The sequence below is a fragment of the Syngnathus scovelli genome, unplaced genomic scaffold (assembly GCF_024217435.2).
Source record: "Syngnathus scovelli strain Florida unplaced genomic scaffold, RoL_Ssco_1.2 HiC_scaffold_25, whole genome shotgun sequence".
Taxonomy (NCBI): domain Eukaryota; kingdom Metazoa; phylum Chordata; class Actinopteri; order Syngnathiformes; family Syngnathidae; genus Syngnathus; species Syngnathus scovelli.
The window spans coordinates 1446861-1463924 of NW_026061342.1; positions in this window are offsets into that span (position 1 = coordinate 1446861).

The following is a 17064-nucleotide window of genomic DNA, read 5'->3' on the forward strand; positions in this document are numbered from 1 at the left end:
AGAAATAACCACCTGCAACGTTTGGTTTAGGTTTTGGGTGCATTTTTAATTTTATTGCTTAAATTGCATTTACTCGACGAGCTGAGCACGTTTTCTGAAATGTGCTCCTCCCGTCACTCTGGTTGGGTGCTCATAGTAAAAAGTGCTCTTGGCAGCTAGAGAGTGCCGCGTTGACTGCTGCGCACGAAGAAATAACCACCTGCAACGTTTAGTTTAGGTTTTAGGTGCATTTTTAATTTTATTGCTTAAATCGCATTTTCTCGACGAGCTGAGCACGTTTTCTGAAATGTGCTCCTCCCGTCGCTCTGGTTGGAAGCGCATAGTAAAAAGTGCTCTTGGCAGCTAGAGAGTGCCGCGTTGACCACTGCGCATGAAGAAATAACCACCTGCAACGTTTGGTTTAGGTTTTAGGTGCATTTTTAATTTTATTGCTTAAATCGCATTTTCTCGACGAGCTGAGCACGTTTTCTGAAATGTGCTCCTCCCGTCACTCTGGTTGGGTGCGCATAGTAAAAAATGCTCTTGGCAGCTAGAGAGTGCCGCGTTGACCACTGCGCATGAAGAAATAACCACCTGCAACGTTTGGTTTAGGTTTTGGGTGCATTTTTAATTTTATTGCTTAAATCGCATTTTCTCGACGAGCTGAGCACGTTTTCTGAAATGTGCTCCTCCCGTCACTCTGGTTGGGTGCGAATAGTAAAAAGTGCTCTTGGCAGCTAGAGATTGCCGCCTTTGACCACTGCGCATTAAGAAATAACCACCTGCAACGTTTGGTTTAGGTTTTGGGTGCATTTTTAATTTTATTGCTTAAATCGCATTTTCTCGTCGAGCTGAGCACGTTTTCTGAAATGCGCTCCTCCCGTCTCTCTGGTTGGGTGCGCATAGTAAAAAGTGCTCTTGGCAGCTAGAGAGTGCCGCGTTGACCACTGCGCATGAAGAAATAACCACCTGCAACGTTTGGTTTAGGTTTTGGGTGCATTTTTAATTTTATTGCTTGAATCGCATTTTCTCGTCGAGCTGAGCACGTTTTCTAAAATGCGCTCCTCCCGTCACTCTGGTTGGGTGTGCATAGTAAAAAGTGCTCTTGGCAGCTAGAGAGTGCCGCGTTGACCACTGCGCATGAAGAAATGACCATCTGCAACGTTTGGTTTAGGTTTTGGGTGCATTTTTAATTTTATTGCTTAAATCGCATTTTCTCGACGAGCTGAGCACGTTTTCTGAAATGTGCTCCTCCCGTCACTCTGGTTGGGTGCGCATAGTAAAAAGTCCTCTTGGCAGCTAGAGAGTGCCGCGTTGACTGCTGCATATGAAGAAATAACCACCTGCAACGTTTGGTTTAGGTTTTAGGTGCATTTTTAATTTTATTGCTTAAATCGCATTTTCTCAACAAGCTGAGCACGTTTTCTGAAATGAGCTCCTCCCGTCACTCTGGTTGGGTGCGCATCGTAAAAAGTGCTCTTGGCAGCTAGAGAGTGCCGCGTTGACCACTGCGCATGAAGAAATAACCACCTGCAACGTTTGGTTTAGGTTTTAGGTGCATTTTTAATTGTACGGCTTAAATCGCATTTTCTCGAAGAGCTGAGCACGTTTCCTGAAATGCGCTCCTCCCGTCACTCTGGTTGGGTGTGCATAGTAAAAAGTGCTCTTGGCAGCTAGAGAGTGCCGCGTTGACCACTGCACATGAAGAAATGACCATCTGCAACGTTTGCTTTAGGTTTTGGGTGCATTTTTAATTTTATTGCTTGAATCGCATTTTCTCGACGAGCTGAGCACGTTTTCTGGAATGTGCTCCTCCCGTCACTCTGGTTCGGTGTGTATAGTAAAAAGTGCTCTTGGCAGCTAGAGAGTGCAGCGTTGACCACTGCGCATGAAGAAATGACCATCTGCAACGTTTGGTTTAGGTTTTAGGTGCATTTTTAATTTTATTGCTTAAATCGCATTTTCTGGACGAGCTGAGCACGTTTTCTGAAATGTGCTCCTCCCGTCACTCTGGTTGGGTGCGCATAGTAAAAAGTGCTCTTGGCAGCTAGAGAGTGCCGTGTTGACTGCTGCGCATGAAGAAATAACCACCTGCAACTTTTGGTTTAGGTTTTAGGTGCATTTTTAATTTTATTGCTTAAATCGCATTTTCTCGACGAGCTGAGCACGTTTTCTGAAATGCGCTCCTCCCGTCACTCTGGTTGGGTGCGCATAGTAAAAAGTGCTCTTGGCAGCTAGAGAGTGCCGCGTTGACCACTGCGCATGAAGAAATAACCACCTGCAACGTTTGGTTTAAGTTTTGGGTGCATTTTTAATTTTATTGCTTAAATCGCATTGTCTGGACGAGCTGAGAACGTTTTCTGAAATGTGCTCCTCCCGTCACTCTGGTTGGGTGTGCATAGTAAAAAGTGCTCTTGGCAGCTAGAGAGTGCCGCGTTGACCACTGCGCATGAAGAAATGACCATCTGCAACGTTTGGTTTAGGTTTTGGGTGCATTTTTAATTTTATTGCTTAAATCGCATTTTCTCGTCGAGCTGAGCACGTTTTCTGAAATGCGCTCCTCCCGTCTCTCTGGTTGGGTGCGCATAGTAAAAAGTGCTCTTGGCAGCTAGAGAGTGCCGCGTTGACCACTGCGCATGAAGAAATAACCACCTGCAACGTTTGGTTTAGGTTTTGGGTGCATTTTTAATTTTATTGCTTGAATCGCATTTTCTCGTCGAGCTGAGCACGTTTTCTAAAATGCGCTCCTCCCGTCACTCTGGTTGGGTGTGCATAGTAAAAAGTGCTCTTGGCAGCTAGAGAGTGCCGCGTTGACCACTGCGCATGAAGAAATGACCATCTGCAACGTTTGGTTTAGGTTTTGGGTGCATTTTTAATTTTATTGCTTAAATCGCATTTTCTCGACGAGCTGAGCACGTTTTCTGAAATGTGCTCCTCCCGTCACTCTGGTTGGGTGCGCATAGTAAAAAGTCCTCTTGGCAGCTAGAGAGTGCCGCGTTGACTGCTGCATATGAAGAAATAACCACCTGCAACGTTTGGTTTAGGTTTTAGGTGCATTTTTAATTTTATTGCTTAAATCGCATTTTCTCAACGAGCTGAGCACGTTTTCTGAAATGAGCTCCTCCCGTCACTCTGGTTGGGTGCGCATCGTAAAAAGTGCTCTTGGCAGCTAGAGAGTGCCGCGTTGACCACTGCGCATGAAGAAATAACCACCTGCAACGTTTGGTTTAGGTTTTAGGTGCATTTTTAATTGTACGGCTTAAATCGCATTTTCTCGAAGAGCTGAGCACGTTTCCTGAAATGCGCTCCTCCCGTCACTCTGGTTGGGTGTGCATAGTAAAAAGTGCTCTTGGCAGCTAGAGAGTGCCGCGTTGACCACTGCACATGAAGAAATGACCATCTGCAACGTTTGCTTTAGGTTTTGGGTGCATTTTTAATTTTATTGCTTAAATCGCATTTTCTCGACGAGCTGAGCACGTTTTCTGGAATGTGCTCCTCCCGTCACTCTGGTTCGGTGTGTATAGTAAAAAGTGCTCTTGGCAGCTAGAGAGTGCCGCGTTGACCACTGCGCATGAAGAAATGACCATCTGCAACGTTTGGTTTAGGTTTTAGGTGCATTTTTAATTTTATTGCTTAAATCGCATTTTCTGGACGAGCTGAGCACGTTTTCTGAAATGTGCTCCTCCCGTCACTCTGGTTGGGTGCGCATAGTAAAAAGTGCTCTTGGCAGCTAGAGAGTGCCGTGTTGACTGCTGCGCATGAAGAAATAACCACCTGCAACTTTTGGTTTAGGTTTTAGGTGCATTTTTAATTTTATTGCTTAAATCGCATTTTCTCGACGAGCTGAGCACGTTTTCTGAAATGCGCTCCTCCCGTCACTCTGGTTGGGTGCGCATAGTAAAAAGTGCTCTTGGCAGCTAGAGAGTGCCGCGTTGACCACTGCGCATGAAGAAATAACCACCTGCAACGTTTGGTTTACGTTTTGGGTGCATTTTTAATTTTATTGCTTAAATCGCATTGTCTGGACGAGCTGAGAACGTTTTCTGAAATGTGCTCCTCCCGTCACTCTGGTTGGGTGTGCATAGTAAAAAGTGCTCTTGGCAGCTAGAGAGTGCCGCGTTGACCACTGCGCATGAAGAAATGACCATCTGCAACGTTTGGTTTAGGTTTTAGGTGCATTTTTAATTTTATTGCTTAAATCGCATTTTCTGGACGAGCTGAGCACGTTTTCTGAAATGTGCTCCTCCCGTCACTCTGGTTGGGTGCGCATAGTAAAAAGTGGTCTTGGCAGCTAGAGAGTGCCGCGTTGACCACTGCGCATGAAGAAATAACCACCTGCAACGTTTGGTTTAGGTTTTGGGTGCATTTTTAATTTTATTGCTTAAATTGCATTTACTCGACGAGCTGAGCACGTTTTCTGAAATGTGCTCCTCCCGTCACTCTGGTTGGGTGCTCATAGTAAAAAGTGCTCTTGGCAGCTAGAGAGTGCCGCGTTGACTGCTGCGCACGAAGAAATAACCACCTGCAACGTTTAGTTTAGGTTTTAGGTGCATTTTTAATTTTATTGCTTAAATCGCATTTTCTCGACGAGCTGAGCACGTTTTCTGAAATGTGCTCCTCCCGTCGCTCTGGTTGGAAGCGCATAGTAAAAAGTGCTCTTGGCAGCTAGAGAGTGCCGCGTTGACCACTGCGCATGAAGAAATAACCACCTGCAACGTTTGGTTTAGGTTTTAGGTGCATTTTTAATTTTATTGCTTAAATCGCATTTTCTCGACGAGCTGAGCACGTTTTCTGAAATGTGCTCCTCCCGTCACTCTGGTTGGGTGCGCATAGTAAAAAATGCTCTTGGCAGCTAGAGAGTGCCGCGTTGACCACTGCGCATGAAGAAATAACCACCTGCAACGTTTGGTTTAGGTTTTGGGTGCATTTTTAATTTTATTGCTTAAATCGCATTTTCTCGACGAGCTGAGCACGTTTTCTGAAATGTGCTCCTCCCGTCACTCTGGTTGGGTGCGAATAGTAAAAAGTGCTCTTGGCAGCTAGAGAGTGCCGCCTTTGACCACTGCGCATTAAGAAATAACCACCTGCAACGTTTGGTTTAGGTTTTGGGTGCATTTTTAATTTTATTGCTTAAATCGCATTTTCTCGTCGAGCTGAGCACGTTTTCTGAAATGCGCTCCTCCCGTCTCTCTGGTTGGGTGCGCATAGTAAAAAGTGCTCTTGGCAGCTAGAGAGTGCCGCGTTGACCACTGCGCATGAAGAAATAACCACCTGCAACGTTTGGTTTAGGTTTTGGGTGCATTTTTAATTTTATTGCTTGAATCGCATTTTCTCGTCGAGCTGAGCACGTTTTCTAAAATGCGCTCCTCCCGTCACTCTGGTTGGGTGTGCATAGTAAAAAGTGCTCTTGGCAGCTAGAGAGTGCCGCGTTGACCACTGCGCATGAAGAAATGACCATCTGCAACGTTTGGTTTAGGTTTTGGGTGCATTTTTAATTTTATTGCTTAAATCGCATTTTCTCGACGAGCTGAGCACGTTTTCTGAAATGTGCTCCTCCCGTCACTCTGGTTGGGTGCGCATAGTAAAAAGTCCTCTTGGCAGCTAGAGAGTGCCGCGTTGACTGCTGCATATGAAGAAATAACCACCTGCAACGTTTGGTTTAGGTTTTAGGTGCATTTTTAATTTTATTGCTTAAATCGCATTTTCTCGACGAGCTGAGCACGTTTTCTGAAATGTGCTCCTCCCGTCACTCTTGTTGGGTGCGCATAGTAAAAAGTGCTCTTGGCAGCTAGAGAGTGCCGCGTTGACCACTGCGCATGAAGAAATAACCACCTGCAACGTTTGGTTTAGGTTTTGGGTGCATTTTTAATTTTATTGCTTAAATCGCATTTTCTCGTCGAGCTGAGCACGTTTTCTAAAATGCGCTCCTCCCGTCACTCTGGTTGGGTGTGCATAGTAAAAAGTGCTCTTGGCAGCTAGAGAGTGCCGCGTTGACCACTGCGCATGAAGAAATAACCACCTGCAACGTTTGGTTTAGGTTTTGGGTGCATTTTTAATTTTATTGCTTAAATCGCATTTTCTGGACGAGCTGAGCACGTTTTCTGAAATGTGCTCCTCCCGTCACTCTGGTTGGGTGCGCATAGTAAAAAGTGCTCTTGGCAGCTAGAGAGTGCCGCGTTGACCACTGCGCATGAAGAAATAACCACCTGCAACGTTTGGTTTAGGTTTTGGGTGCATTTTTAATTTTATTGCTTAAATCGCATTTACTCGACGAGCTGAGCACGTTTTCTGAAATGTGCTCCTCCCGTCACTCTGGTTGGGTGCGCATAGTAAAAAGTGCTCTTGGCAGCTAGAGAGTGCCGCGTTGACTGCTGCGCACGAAGAAATAACCACCTGCAACGTTTGGTTTAGGTTTTAGGTGCATTTTTAATTTTATTGCTTAATTCGCATTTTCTCGACGAGCTGAGCACGTTTTCTGAAATGTGCTCCTCCCGTTACTCTGGTTGGGTGCGCATAGTAAAAAGTGCTCTTGGCAGCTAGAGAGTGCCGCGTTGACCACTGCGCATGAAGAAATAACCTCCTGCAACGTTTGGTTTAGGTTTTGGGTGCATTTTTAATTTTATTGCTTAAATCGCATTTTCTCGTCGAGCTGAGCACGTTTTCTAAAATGCGCTCCTCCCGTCACTCTGGTTGGGTGTGCATAGTAAAAAGTGCTCTTGGCAGCTAGAGAGTGCCGCGTTGACCACTGCGCATGAAGAAATGACCATCTGCAACGTTTGGTTTAGGTTTTAGGTGCATTTTTAATTTTATTGCTTAAATCGCATTTTCTGGACGAGCTGAGCACGTTTTCTGAAATGTGCTCCTCCCGTCACTCTGGTTGGGTGCGCATAGTAAAAAGTGCTCTTGGCAGCTAGAGAGTGCCGCGTTGACCACTGCGCATGAAGAAATAACCACCTGCAACGTTTGGTTTAGGTTTTGGGTGCATTTTTAATTTCATTGCTTAAATCGCATTTTCTCAACGAGCTGAGCACGTTTTCTGAAATGAGCTCCTCCCGTCACTCTGGTTGGGTGCGCATCGTAAAAAGTGCTCTTGGCAGCTAGAGAGTGCCGCGTTGACCACTGCGCATGAAGAAATAACCACCTGCAACGTTTGGTTTAGGTTTTAGGTGCATTTTTAATTGTACGGCTTAAATCGCATTTTCTCGAAGAGCTGAGCACGTTTCCTGAAATGTGCTCCTCCCGTCACTCTGGTTGGGTGCGCATAGTAAAAAATGCTCTTGGCAGCTAGAGAGTGCCGCGTTGACCACTGCGCATGAAGAAATAACCACCTGCAACGTTTGGTTTAATGTTTTGGGTGCATTTTTAATTGTATTGCTTAAATCGCATTTTCTCGACGAGCTGAGCACGTTTTCTGAAATGTGCTCCTCCCGTCACTCTGGTTGGGTGTGCATAGTAAAAAGTGCTCTTGGCAGCTAGAGAGTGCCGTGTTGACTGCTGCGCATGAAGAAATAACCACCTGCAACGTTTGGTATAGATTTTAGGTGCATTTTTAATTTAATTGCTTAAATCGCATTTTCTCGACGAGCTGAGCACGTTTTCTTAAATGTGCTCCTCCCGTCACTCTGGGTGGGTGCGCATAGTAAAAAGTGCTCTTGGCAGCTAGAGAGTGCCGCGTTGACCGCTGCGCATGAAGAAATAACCACCTGCAACGTTTGGTTTAGGTTTTAGGTGCATTTTTAATTTTATTGCTTAAATCGCATTTTCTCGGCGAGCTGAGCACGTTTTCTGAAATGTGCTCCTCCCGTCACTCTGGTTGGGTGCGCATAGTAAAAAGTGCTCTTGGCAGCTAGAGAGTGCCGCGTTGACCACTGCGCATGAAGAAATAACCACCTGCAACGTTTGGTTTAGGTTTTGGGTGCATTTTTAATTTTATTGCTTAAATCGCATTTTCTCGACGAGCTGAGCACGTTTTCTGAAATGCGCTCCTCCCGTTTCTCTGGTTGGGTGTGCATCGTAAAAAGTGCTCTTGGCAGCTAGAGAGTGCTGCGTTGACCACTGCGCATGAAGAAATGACCATCTGCAACGTTTGCTTTAGGTTTTGGGTGCATTTTTAATTTTATTGCTTAAATCGCATTTTCTCGTCGAGCTGAGCACGTTTTCTGGAATGTGCTCCTCCCGTCACTCTGGTTGGGTGTGTATAGTAAAAAGTGCTTTTGGCAGCTAGAGAGTGCCGCGTTGACCACTGCGCATGAAGAAATGACCATCTGCAGCGTTTGGTTTAGGTTTTAGGTGCATTTTTAATTTTATTGCTTAAATCGCATTTTCTCGACGAGCTGAGCACGTTTTCTGAAATGTGCTCCTCCCGTCACTCTGGTTGGGTGCGCATAGTAAAAAGTGCTCTTGGCAGCTAGAGAGTGCCGCGTTGACCACTGCGCATGAAGAAATGACCATCTGCAACGTTTGGTTTAGGTTTTGGGTGCATTTTTAATTTTATTGCTTAAATCGCATTTTCTCGACGAGCTGAGCACGTTTTCTGGAATGTGCTCCTCCCGTCACTCTGGTTGGGTGCGCATAGTAAAAAGTGCTCTTGGCAGCTAGAGAGTGCCGCGTTGACCACTGCGCATAAAGAAATAACCACCTGCAACGTTTGGTTTAGGTTTTGGGTGCATTTTTAATTTTATTGCTTAAATTGCATTTACTTGACGAGCTGAGCACGTTTTCTGAAATGTGCTCCTCCCGTCACTCTGGTTGGGTGCGCATAGTAAAAAGTGCTCTTGGCAGCTAGAGAGTGCCGCGTTGACTGCTGCGCACGGAGAAATAACCACCTGCAACGTTTGGTTTAGGTTTTAGGTGCATTTTTAATTTTATTGCTTAAATCGCATTTTCTCGACGAGCTGAGCACGTTTTCTGAAATGTGCTCCTCCCGTCACTCTGGTTGGGTGCGCATAGTAAAAAGTGCTCTTGGCAGCTAGAGAGTGCCGCGTTGACCACTGCGCATGAAGAAATAACCACCTGCAACGTTTGGTTTAGGTTTTAGGTGCATTTTTAATTTTATTGCTTAAATCGCATTTTCTCGACGAGCTGAGCACGTTTTCTGAAATGTGCTCCTCCCGTCACTCTGGTTGGGTGTGCATAGTAAAAAATGCTCTTGGCAGCTAGAGAGTGCCGCGTTGACCACTGCGCATGAAGAAATAACCACCTGCAACGTTTGGTTTAATGTTTTGGGTGCATTTTTAATTTTATTGCTTTAATCGCATTTTCTCGACGAGCTGAGCACGTTTTCTGAAATGTGCTCCTCTCGTCACTCTGGTTGGGTGTGCATAGTAAAAAGTGCTCTTGGCAGCTAGAGAGTGCCGCGTTGACCACTGCGCATGAAGAAATGACCATCTGCAACGTTTGGTTTAGGTTTTAGGTGCATTTTTAATTTTATTGCTTAAATCGCATTTTCTGGACGAGCTGAGCACGTTTTCTGAAATGTGCTCCTCCCGTCACTCTGGTTGGGTGCGCATAGTAAAAAGTGGTCTTGGCAGCTAGAGAGTGCCGCGTTGACCACTGCGCATGAAGAAATAACCACCTGCAACGTTTGGTTTAGGTTTTGGGTGCATTTTTAATTTTATTGCTTAAATTGCATTTACTCGACGAGCTGAGCACGTTTTCTGAAATGTGCTCCTCCCGTCACTCTGGTTGGGTGCTCATAGTAAAAAGTGCTCTTGGCAGCTAGAGAGTGCCGCGTTGACTGCTGCGCACGAAGAAATAACCACCTGCAACGTTTAGTTTAGGTTTTAGGTGCATTTTTAATTTTATTGCTTAAATCGCATTTTCTCGACGAGCTGAGCACGTTTTCTGAAATGTGCTCCTCCCGTCGCTCTGGTTGGAAGCGCATAGTAAAAAGTGCTCTTGGCAGCTAGAGAGTGCCGCGTTGACCACTGCGCATGAAGAAATAACCACCTGCAACGTTTGGTTTAGGTTTTAGGTGCATTTTTAATTTTATTGCTTAAATCGCATTTTCTCGACGAGCTGAGCACGTTTTCTGAAATGTGCTCCTCCCGTCACTCTGGTTGGGTGCGCATAGTAAAAAATGCTCTTGGCAGCTAGAGAGTGCCGCGTTGACCACTGCGCATGAAGAAATAACCACCTGCAACGTTTGGTTTAGGTTTTGGGTGCATTTTTAATTTTATTGCTTAAATCGCATTTTCTCGACGAGCTGAGCACGTTTTCTGAAATGTGCTCCTCCCGTCACTCTGGTTGGGTGCGAATAGTAAAAAGTGCTCTTGGCAGCTAGAGAGTGCCGCCTTTGACCACTGCGCATTAAGAAATAACCACCTGCAACGTTTGGTTTAGGTTTTGGGTGCATTTTTAATTTTATTGCTTAAATCGCATTTTCTCGTCGAGCTGAGCACGTTTTCTGAAATGCGCTCCTCCCGTCTCTCTGGTTGGGTGCGCATAGTAAAAAGTGCTCTTGGCAGCTAGAGAGTGCCGCGTTGACCACTGCGCATGAAGAAATAACCACCTGCAACGTTTGGTTTAGGTTTTGGGTGCATTTTTAATTTTATTGCTTGAATCGCATTTTCTCGTCGAGCTGAGCACGTTTTCTAAAATGCGCTCCTCCCGTCACTCTGGTTGGGTGTGCATAGTAAAAAGTGCTCTTGGCAGCTAGAGAGTGCCGCGTTGACCACTGCGCATGAAGAAATGACCATCTGCAACGTTTGGTTTAGGTTTTGGGTGCATTTTTAATTTTATTGCTTAAATCGCATTTTCTCGACGAGCTGAGCACGTTTTCTGAAATGTGCTCCTCCCGTCACTCTGATTGGGTGCGCATAGTAAAAAGTCCTCTTGGCAGCTAGAGAGTGCCGCGTTGACTGCTGCATATGAAGAAATAACCACCTGCAACGTTTGGTTTAGGTTTTAGGTGCATTTTTAATTTTATTGCTTAAATCGCATTTTCTCGACGAGCTGAGCACGTTTTCTGAAATGTGCTCCTCCCGTCACTCTTGTTGGGTGCGCATAGTAAAAAGTGCTCTTGGCAGCTAGAGAGTGCCGCGTTGACCACTGCGCATGAAGAAATAACCACCTGCAACGTTTGGTTTAGGTTTTGGGTGCATTTTTAATTTTATTGCTTAAATCGCATTTTCTCGTCGAGCTGAGCACGTTTTCTAAAATGCGCTCCTCCCGTCACTCTGGTTGGGTGTGCATAGTAAAAAGTGCTCTTGGCAGCTAGAGAGTGCCGCGTTGACCACTGCGCATGAAGAAATAACCACCTGCAACGTTTGGTTTAGGTTTTGGGTGCATTTTTAATTTTATTGCTTAAATCGCATTTTCTGGACGAGCTGAGCACGTTTTCTGAAATGTGCTCCTCCCGTCACTCTGGTTGGGTGCGCATAGTAAAAAGTGCTCTTGGCAGCTAGAGAGTGCCGCGTTGACCACTGCGCATGAAGAAATAACCACCTGCAACGTTTGGTTTAGGTTTTGGGTGCATTTTTAATTTTATTGCTTAAATCGCATTTACTCGACGAGCTGAGCACGTTTTCTGAAATGTGCTCCTCCCGTCACTCTGGTTGGGTGCGCATAGTAAAAAGTGCTCTTGGCAGCTAGAGAGTGCCGCGTTGACTGCTGCGCACGAAGAAATAACCACCTGCAACGTTTGGTTTAGGTTTTAGGTGCATTTTTAATTTTATTGCTTAATTCGCATTTTCTCGACGAGCTGAGCACGTTTTCTGAAATGTGCTCCTCCCGTTACTCTGGTTGGGTGCGCATAGTAAAAAGTGCTCTTGGCAGCTAGAGAGTGCCGCGTTGACCACTGCGCATGAAGAAATAACCACCTGCAACGTTTGGTTTAGGTTTTGGGTGCATTTTTAATTTTATTGCTTAAATCGCATTTTCTCGACGAGCTGAGCACGTTTCCTGAAATGCGCTCCTCCCGTCACTCTGGTTGGGTGTGCATAGTAAAAAGTGCTCTTGGCAGCTAGAGAGTGCCGCGTTGACCACTGCACATGAAGAAATGACCATCTGCAACGTTTGCTTTAGGTTTTGGGTGCATTTTTAATTTTATTGCTTAAATCGCATTTTCTCGACGAGCTGAGCACGTTTTCTGGAATGTGCTCCTCCCGTCACTCTGGTTGGGTGTGTATAGTAAAAAGTGCTTTTGGCAGCTAGAGAGTGCCGCGTTGACCACTGCGCATGAAGAAATGACCATCTGCAGCGTTTGGTTTAGGTTTTAGGTGCATTTTTAATTTTATTGCTTAAATCGCATTTTCTCGACGAGCTGAGCACGTTTTCTGAAATGTGCTCCTCCCGTCACTCTGGTTGGGTGCGCATAGTAAAAAGTGCTCTTGGCAGCTAGAGAGTGCCGCGTTGACCACTGCGCATGAAGAAATAACCACCTGCAACGTTTGGTTTAGGTTTTGGGTGCATTTTTAATTTTATTGCTTAAATCGCATTTTCTGGACGAGCTGCGCACGTTTTCTGAAATGTGCTCCTCCCGTCACTCTGGTTGGGTGCGCATAGTAAAAAATGCTCTTGGCAGCGAGAGAGTGCCGCGTTGACCACTGCGCATGAAGAAATTACCACCTGCAACGTTTGGTTTAATGTTTTGGGTGCATTTTTAATTTTATTGCTTAAATCGCATTTTCTCGACGAGCTGAGCACGTTTTCTGAAATGTGCTCCTCACGTCACTCTGGTTTGGTGCGCATAGTAAAAAGTGCTCTTGGCAGCTAGAGAGTGCCGCGTTGACCACTGCGCATGAAGAAATATCCACCTGCAACGTTTGGTTTAGGTTTTAGGTGCATTTTTTATTTTATTGCTTAAATCGCATTTTCTCGACGAGCTGAGCACGTTTTCTGAAATGTGCTCCTCCCGTCACTCTGGTTGGGTGCGCATAGTAAAAAGTGCTCTTGGCAGCTAGAGAGTGCCGCGTTGACTGCTGCATATGAAGAAATAACCACCTGCAACGTTTGGTTTAGGTTTTGGGTGCATTTTTAATTTTATTGCTTAAATCGCATTTTCGCGACGAGCTGAGCACGTTTTCTGAAATGTGCTCCTCCCGTCACTCTGGTTGGGTGCGCATAGTAAAAAGTGCTCTTGGCAGCTAGAGAGTGCCGCGTTGACCACTGCGCATGAAGAAATAACCACCTGCAACGTTTGGTTTAGGTTTTGGGTGCATTTTTAATTTTATTGCTTAAATCGCATTTTCTCGACGAGCTGAGCACGTTTTCTGAAATGTGCTCCTCCCGTCACTCTGGTTGGGTGCGCATAGTAAAAAGTGCTCTTGGCAGCTAGAGAGTGCCGCGTTGACCGCTGCGCATGAAGAAATAACCACCTGCAACGTTTGGTTTAGGTTTTAGGTGCATTTTTAATTTTATTGCTTAAATCGCATTTTCTCGACGAGCTGAGCACGTTTTCTGAAATGTGCTCCTCCCGTCACTCTGGTTGGGTGCGCATAGTAAAAAGTGCTCTTGGCAGCTAGAGAGTGCCGCGTTGACCACTGCGCATGAAGAAATTACCACCTGCTACGTTTGGTTTAGGTTTTGGGTGCATTTTTAATTTTATTGCTTAAATCGCATTTTCTCGTCGAGCTGAGCACGTTTTCTGAAATGCGCTCCTCCCGTTTCTCTGGTTGGGTGTGCATCGTAAAAAGTGCTCTTGGCAGCTAGAGAGTGCTGCGTTGACCACTGCGCATGAAGAAATAACCACCTGCAACGTTTGGTTTAGGTTTTGGGTGCATTTTTAATTTTATTGCTTAAATCGCATTTTCTCAACGAGCTGAGCACGTTTTCTGAAATGTGCTCCTCCCGTCACTCTGGTTGGGTGCGCATAGTAAAAAGTGCTCTTGGCAGCTAGAGAGTGCCGCGTTGACCACTGCGCATGAAGAAATGACCATCTGCAACGTTTGGTTTAGGTTTTGGGTGCATTTTTAATTTTATTGCTTAAATCGCATTTTCTCGACGAGCTGAGCACGTTTTCTGGAATGTGCTCCTCCCGTCACTCTGGTTGGGTGCGCATAGTAAAAGGTGCTCTTGGCAGCTAGAGAGTGCCGCTTTGACCACTGCGCATAAAGAAATAACCACCTGCAACGTTTGGTTTAGGTTTTGGGTGCATTTTTAATTTTATTGCTTAAATTGCATTTACTCGACGAGCTGAGCACGTTTTCTGAAATGTGCTCCTCCCGTCACTCTGGTTGGGTGCGCATAGTAAAAAGTGCTCTTGGCAGCTAGAGAGTGCCGCGTTGACTGCTGCGCACGGAGAAATAACCACCTGCAACGTTTGGTTTAGGTTTTAGGTGCATTTTTAATTTTATTGCTTAAATCGCATTTTCTCGACGAGCTGAGCACGTTTTCTGAAATGTGCTCCTCCCGTCACTCTGGTTGGGTGCGCATAGTAAAAAGTGCTCTTGGCAGCTAGAGAGTGCCGCGTTGACCACTGCGCATGAAGAAATAACCACCTGCAACGTTTGGTTTAGGTTTTAGGTGCATTTTTAATTTTATTGCTTAAATCGCATTTTCTCGACGAGCTGAGCACGTTTTCTGAAATGTGCTCCTCCCGTCACTCTGGTTGGGTGTGCATAGTAAAAAATGCTCTTGGCAGCTAGAGAGTGCCGCGTTGACCACTGCGCATGAAGAAATAACCACCTGCAACGTTTGGTTTAATGTTTTGGGTGCATTTTTAATTTTATTGCTTTAATCGCAGTTTCTCGACGAGCTGAGCACGTTTTCTGAAATGTGCTCCTCCCGTCACTCTGGTTGGGTGTGCATAGTAAAAAGTGCTCTTGGCAGCTAGAGAGTGCCGCGTTGACCACTGCGCATGAAGAAATGACCATCTGCAACGTTTGGTTTCGGTTTTTGGTGCATTTTTAATTTTATTGCTTAAATCGCATTTTCTCGACGAGTTGAGCACGTTTTATGAAATGTGCTCCTCACGTCACTCTGGTTGGGTGCACATAGTAAAAAGTGCTCTTGGCAGCTAGAGAGTGCCGCGTTGACTACTGCGCATGAAGAAATGACCATCTGCAACGTTTGGTTTAGGTTTTAGGTGCATTTTTAATTTTATTGCTTAAATCGCATTTTCTCGTCGAGCTGAGCACGTTTTCTGAAATGCGCTCCTCCCGTCACTCTGGTTGGGTGCGCATAGTAAAAAGTGCTCTTGGCAGCTAGAGAGTGCCGCGTTGACCACTGCGCATGAAGAAATAACCACCTGCAACGTTTGGTTTAGGTTTTGGGTGCATTTTTAATTTTATTGCTTAAATCGCATTTTCTGGACGAGCTGAGCACGTTTTCTGAAATGTGCTCCTCCCGTCACTCTGGTTGGGTGCGCATAGTAAAAAGTGCTCTTGGCAGCTAGAGAGTGCCGCGTTGACCACTGCGCATGAAGAAATAACCACCTGTAACGTTTGGTTTAGGTTTTGGGTGCATTTTTAATTTTATTGCTTAAATCGCATTTTCTCGACGAGCTGAGCACGTTTTCTTAAATGTGCTCCTCCCGTCACTCTGGGTGGGTGCGCATAGTAAAAAGTGCTCTTGGCAGCTAGAGAGTGCCGCGTTGACCACTGCACGTGAAGAAATAACCACCTGCAACGTTTGGTTTAGGTTTTAGGTGCATTTTTAATTGTATTGCTTAAATCGCATTTTCTCGGCGAGCTGAGCACGTTTTCTGAAATGTGCTCCTCCCGTCACTCTGGTTGGGTGCGCATAGTAAAAAGTGCTCTTGGCAGCTAGAGAGTGCCGCGTTGACCACTGCGCATGAAGAAATAACCACCTGCAACGTTTGGTTTAGGTTTTGGGTGCATTTTTAATTTTATTGCTTAAATCGCATTTTCTCGACGAGCTGAGCACGTTTCCTGAAATGCGCTCCTCCCGTCACTCTGGTTGGGTGTGCATAGTAAAAAGTGCTCTTGGCAGCTAGAGAGTGCCGCGTTGACCACTGCACATGAAGAAATGACCATCTGCAGCGTTTGGTTTAGGTTTTAGGTGCATTTTTAATTTTATTGCTTAAATCGCATTTTCTCGACGAGCTGAGCACGTTTTCTGAAATGTGCTCCTCCCGTCACTCTGGTTGGGTGCGCATAGTAAAAAGTGCTCTTGGCAGCTAGAGAGTGCCGCGTTGACCACTGCGCATGAAGAAATAACCACCTGCAACGTTTGGTTTAGGTTTTGGGTGCATTTTTAATTTTATTGCTTAAATCGCATTTTCTCGACGAGCTGAGCACGTTTTCTGAAATGCGCTCCTCCCGTCACTCTGGTTGGGTGCGCATAGTAAAAAGTGCTCTTGGCAGCTAGAGAGTGCCGCGTTGACAATTGCACATTAAGAAATAACCACCTGCAACGTTTGGTTTAGGTTTTGGGTGCATTTTTAATTTTATTGCTTAAATCGCATTGTCTGGACGAGCTGAGCACGTTTTCTGAAATGTGCTCCTCCCGTCACTCTGGTTGGGTGTGCATAGTAAAAAGTGCTCTTGGCAGCTAGAGAGTGCCGCGTTGACCACTGCGCATGAAGAAATGACCATCTGCAACGTTTGGTTTAGGTTTTAGGTGCATTTTTAATTTTATTGCTTAAATCGCATTTTCTGGACGAGCTGCGCACGTTTTCTGAAATGTGCTCCTCCCGTCACTCTGGTTGGGTGCGCATAGTAAAAAGTTCTCTTGGCAGCTAGAGAGTGCCGCGTTGACCACTGCGCATGAAGAAATAACCACCTGCAACGTTTGGTTTAGGTTTTGGGTGCATTTTTAATTTTATTGCTTAAATCGCATTTACTCGACGAGCTGAGCACGTTTTCTGAAATGTGCTCCTCCCGTCACTCTGGTTGGGTGCGCATAGTAAAAAGTGCTCTTGGCAGCTAGAGAGTGCCGCGTTGACCACTGCGCATGAAGAAATAACCACCTGCAACGTTTGGTTTAGGTTTTAGGTGCATTTTTAATTTTATTGCTTAAATCGCATTTTCTCGATGAGCTGAGCACGTTTTCTGAAATGTGCTCCTCCCGTCACTCTGGTTGGGTGCGCATAGTAAAAAGTGCTCTTGGCAGCGAGAGAGTGCCGCGTTGACCACTGCGCATGAAGAAATAACCACCTGCAACGTTTGGTTTAGGTTTTAGGTG